The 5665-nt window shown below is 41.4% G+C and overlaps 1 pseudogene across 1 annotated transcript; it reads left to right on the top strand.

Annotated features, from left to right (window-relative positions):
- The first annotated feature begins 354 nt into the window (after nucleotides 1-354).
- Nucleotides 355-1456, top strand: LOC104661291 (annotated as a pseudogene). Its single transcript, XR_747830.2, has one exon. The product of XR_747830.2 is annotated as a non-histone chromosomal protein HMG-14 pseudogene (transcript).
- The last annotated feature ends 4209 nt before the right edge of the window (nucleotides 1457-5665 follow it).

The following is a 5665-nucleotide window of genomic DNA, read 5'->3' as shown; positions in this document are numbered from 1 at the left end:
AAATCTAAGAGTTACTGGCCTTAGAAAGGAGGTAGACAAAGAGATGTGGGTAGAAAGTTTATTCAAAGGGATAATAACAGAACTTCCCAAACCTAGAGAGATATATCAATATCCAAATAAAGGAAGGTTATGGAACACCAAGCAGATTTAATCCAAAGAAAATGTGTTATTCTGTTCTCAGGCTGCTATGAAGAAATACCCGTAACTGGGTAATTTATAAAGAAAATAGGTTTAGTGGGTTTCAGCAGCTAGGGCGGCGGCAGGAGTGGCAGTGGCCAGGCAGCCCAGTTTCGTGAAGGCTCTCAGCCTGCCTCGGTCCGCAGGCACCCGGCACGCGCCTTCCCCGCTGCCAGGATGCCCAAGAGGAAGGTCAGCTCCGCCAAAGGGGCCACCAAGGAAGAGCCCAAGAGGAGATCCGCACGGTTGTCAGCTAAACCTCCTGCAAAGGTGGAAACGAAGCTGAAGAAGGCAGCAGCGAAGGATAAATCTTCAGACAAAAATGTGCAAACAAAAGGGAAAAGGGGAGCAAAGGGAAAACAGGTCGAAGTGGCAAACCAAGAAACTAAAGAAGATTTACCTGCGGAAAACGGGGAAACGAAAACTGAGGAGAGTCCAGCCTCTGATGAAGCAGGAGAGAAAGAAGCCAAGTCTGATTAATACCATATACCATGTCTTACCAGTGGTCCCTGTCTCCCTTCTTGTACAATCCAGAGGAGTATTTTTATCAACTATTTTGTAAATGCAAGTTTTTTAGTAACTCTACAAACATTTTTAAGAAGGAGGGAATCCCACCTCATCCCATTTTTTAAGTGTAAATGCTTTTTTTAAGAGGTAAAATCATTTGCTGGTTGTTTATTTTTTGGTACAACCAGAAAATAGTGTGGGATATTGAATTATGGGAGGCTTTGACTGTCTTGGGTGTCAGCTTAACATTCCATAGATGGGGGGTTAGTTTTTGTATCCTATAATACAAAGCATATTAAATGGCAATATGGAGTCAGTCCTGCATTTAATGTCTTGAACATTTTAAATTACTTCTATTCCCATGTTGTTTTTTAGTACAATTGTTTCCTAAAGAAAACCACTCCTTGATCATGGCGCTCCCTGTCAAAATTGTGTGCACTCTGTAACATCTTTGGTTGTGGTAGTCCTGTTTTCCTAATAACTTAGTTACTGTGCTGTGAAAGATTACAAATTTGAATATGTAGTGTACCAGCTATTCAGTTGTGAACTGGTGGGCCATATGTAACAGCTGACCAACATGTGAAGATACTGGTACTTGATATCCTCTTAAGGAAAATTTGCTTCCAAATTTTAAGCTGGAAAGTCACTGGAATAACTTTAAAAAAGAATTACAATACATGGCTTTTTAGAATTTCATTACGTATGTTAAGAATTGTGTACAAATTGAAATGTCTGTACTGATCCTCAACCAATAAAATCTCAATTATGAAAAAAAAGAAAAGAGGTTTAATCGGCTCACAGTTTCACATCACTGGGGAAATTTCAGGAAACTTACAATGATGGCAGAAGGCACCTCTTCACAGGGCAGCAGGGGAGAGAATGAGTGCCAAGCAAAGCCATCATATTGGGAGGGGCCAAGATGGCCGAATAGCAACAGCTCTGGTCTGCAGCTCCCAATGAGATCAACGGAGAATGAGGGTGATTTCTGCATTTCCAACTAAGGTACCCAGTTTATCTCATTTGGACTGGTTATGCAGTGGGTCCAACCCACAGAGGACAAGCAGAAGCAGGGTGGGGTGTTGCTTCACTCCGGAAGTATAAGAAGCTGGGGGACCTCCCTCCCCCAGCCAAGGGAAGCCCTGAGGGACTGTGCTACCCAGCTGGGTTACTATGCTTTTCCCACAGTTTTTGCAATCTGCAGATCAGAAGATTTCCTCGTGTGCCTGCACCACCAGGGTCCTGGGTTTCAAGCACAGAACTGGGCAGCTGTTTGGGCAGACACCAAGCTAGCTACAGGAGTTTTTTTCATACCCCAGTGGTGCCTGGAACCCCAGTGAGACAGAACCGTTCACTCTCCTGAAAAGGGGGCTGAAGCCAGGGAACCAAGTGGTATAGCTCAGCGGATCCCATCCCCACAGATACCATCCCCAGCAAGCTAAGATCCACTGGCTTAAAATTCTTGCTGCCAGCACAGCAGTCTGAATTCAACCTGGGACACTGGAGCTTGGTGAGGTGAGGGGCGTCCACTATTACTGAGGCTTGAGTAGGTGGTTTTCCCCTGACAGTGCTAAGGAGGCTGGGAGATGTGGACTGGGCAAATTCACCACAGCACAGCAAAGCAGCTGTGGCCAGACTGCTTCTCTGGATTTCTCCTCACTAAGCAGGGCATCTCTGAAGGAAAGGTAATAGCCCCAGTCAGGGGGCTCACAGACTAAACTCCCATCTCCCTGAAACAAAGCACCTGGGGGCAGGGATAGCTGTGGCAGCACCTTTAGTGCATTTTATTGTTTCTGCCTGCTGGCTCTGAAGAGAGCAGCTGATCCTGTCCAGAGGGATTCTTCCAGCACAGTGCTCAAGGTCTGTTAAGGGCAGACTGACTCCTCAAGTGCATCCCTGACCCCCATGCCTTATACTTCATACAGGAGAGCTCTAGCTAGCATCAGGCTGGTGCCCCTCTGGGATGAAGCTTCCAGAGGAAGGAGCAGGCAGCAATCTTTGCTTTTCTACAGCCTCCACTGGTGACACCCAGGTGAACAGGGTTTGGAGTGGCCCTCCAGCAAACTGTAGCAGACCTGCAGAAGAGGGGCCTGACTGTTAAAAGAAAACTAACAAACAGAAAGCAAAAACATCAACAACTACATAAAGGACTTCCACACAAAACCCCCATCCAAAGGTCATCTGCCTCAAAGATCAAAGGTATGTAAATCTGCAAAGATGAGGAAAAACCAGTGCAAAAACGCTGAAAATTCCAAAAACCAGAATACTTCTTTTCCTCCAAATGATTGCAACTTCTCTCCAGCAAGGGCACAAAACTAGATGGAGAATGAGATTGATGAATTGACAGAAGGAGGCTTCAGAAGGTGGGTAATAATCTCCTCTGACCTTAAGAAGCATGTTCTAACCCAATGCAAGGAAGCTAAGAACCTTGATGAAAGGTTACAGGAACTGCTAACTAGAATAACCAGCTTAGAGAGGAGCATAAATGAACTGATGGAGCTGAAAAACAAAGCACAAGAACTTCGTGAAGCATACACCAGTATTAACAGCTGAATTGATCAAGCAGAAGAAAGGATATCAGAGATTGAAGATCAACTTACTGAAATAAGACAAGATTAGAGAAAAAAGAATGTAAAAGAATGAACAAAGCCACAAGAAATATGGAACTATGTGAAAAGACCAAATATATGATTGATTGGTGTATCTGAAAGTGACAGGGAGAATGGAACCAAGTTGGAAAACACACTTCAGTATATTACCCAGGAGAATTTCCTCAACCTAGCAAGCCAGGTCGACATTCAAATTCGGGAAGTACAGAGAACACCACTAAAATACTCCTAGATAAGAGCAACCCCAAGACACGTAATTGTCATTTTCTTCAAGGTTGAAATGAAGGAAAAAAAGTTCAGGGCAGCCATACAGAAAGGTCTGGTTACCTACAAAGAGAGGAAGCCCATCAGACCAATAGCAGATCTCTCTGCAGAAACCCTACAAGCCAGAAGAGAATGGGGGCCAATATGCAGTATTCTTAAAGGAAAAAATTTTCAACCCAGAATTTCATATCCAGCCAAACTAAGCTTCATAAGCAAAGGAGAAATAAAATCCTTTACAGACAAGTAAATGCTAATGGATTTTGTCACCAACAGGCCTGCCTTACAAGAACTCCTGGAGGAAGCACTAAATATGGAAAGGAAAAAGCAGTACTAGCCACAGCAAAAACACACCAAAATATAAAGACCAATGACACTATGAAGAAACTGCATCAACTATGTGCAAAATAACCAGCTAGCATCATGATGACAGGATCAAATTGACACATAACAATATTAACCTTAAATGTAAATTGGCTAAATGTCCCAATTAGAAGACAGAAGCTAGCAAATTGAGTAGAGTCAAGAACCATCTGTGTGCTATATTCGGGGCCCCATCTCATGTGCAAGGACACACATAGGATAAAGGCAAATGGATGGAGGAGTATTTACCACACAATTGGAAAGCAAAAATGGCAGGGATTGCAATCCTAGTCTCTGACAAAATAAGCTTTAAACCCAAAAAAATCAAAAAAGACAAAGAAAGTCATACATAATGGTAAAGAGATCAATGCAACAAGAAGAGCTAACTATTCTAAATATATATGCACTCAATACGGGAGCACCCAGATTCATGAAACAAGTTCTTAGAGATGCACTAAAAGACATAGACTCCCACACAATAATAGTGGGAGATTTTAACACCCCACTGTCAATAATAGAAGATCAACAAGACAAAAATTTAACAAGGATATTCAGGACTTGAATGCAGCCCTGGACCAAGCAGACCTAATAGACATCTACAGAACTCTCCAGCCCAAATCAACAAAATATACATTCTTCTCAGGATCACATAGCACATATTCTAAAATTGACCACATAATTGGAAGGAAAACACTCATTAGCAAATACGAAAAAAAAAAAAAACATATACACACAGAAATCAAAACAAACAGTCTCTCAGACCACAGTGCAATCTAAATAGAACTCAGAAACTCACTCAACACCACACAACTACATGAAAATTGAACAATCTGCTTCTGAAACACTTCAAGGTAGATAACGAAATTAAAGCAGAAATAAATAAGTTTTTTGAAACCAATGAGAACAAAGACATAATGTACTAGAATCTCTGGGACATAGCTAAAGCAGTGTTTAGAGGGAAATTTATAGCACTAAATGCCCACATCAGAAAGAGGGAAAGATCTGAAAAGAACACCCAAACATCACAATTAAAAGAACTGGAGAAGCAAGAACAAACAAACTCAAAAGAAGACAAGAAATAACTAAAATCACAGAAGAACTGAAGGACATCGAGACACGAAAAACCCTTCAAAACATCAATGAATCCAGAAGCTGGTTTTTTAAAAAGATGAAAAAAATAGACCACTAGCTAAACTAATAAAGAAAAAAAGAGAGAAGAATCAAATAGACACAATAAAAAATGATAAATGGGATATCACCACTGATCTTACAGAAATACAAACTATCATCAGAGAATACTTAAACACCTCTATGCAAATAAGCTAGAAAATCTAGAAGAAATGGACAAATTCCTGGACACACACACCCTCCCAAGACTAAACCAGGAAGAAACTGAACCTTAAATCAACCAATAACACCTTCTGAAATTAAGGCAGTAATTCATAGTCTATCAACCAAAAAAAAAAAAAAAAAAAAAAGAGTCCAGGACCAGACAGATTCACAGCTGAATTCTACCAGAGGTTCAAAGAGGAGCTGGTACCATTCCTTCTGAAACTACTCCAAACAATTGAAAAGGAGGGACTCCTCCCTAACTCATTTATGAGGCCAGCATCATCCTGATACCAAAACCTGGCAGAGAAACAGCAAAAAAGGAAAATTTCAAGCCAATATCCCTGATGAACATCAATGTGAAAATCCTGAATAAAATACTGGTAAATTGAATGCAGCAACACATCAAAAAGCTTATCCAC

The sequence above is a fragment of the Rhinopithecus roxellana genome, chromosome 7 (genome assembly GCF_007565055.1).
Source record: "Rhinopithecus roxellana isolate Shanxi Qingling chromosome 7, ASM756505v1, whole genome shotgun sequence".
Taxonomy (NCBI): domain Eukaryota; kingdom Metazoa; phylum Chordata; class Mammalia; order Primates; family Cercopithecidae; genus Rhinopithecus; species Rhinopithecus roxellana.
The sequence above is the reverse complement of the archived record's forward strand: the minus strand, read 5'-3'. Positions and strand labels throughout refer to the sequence as shown.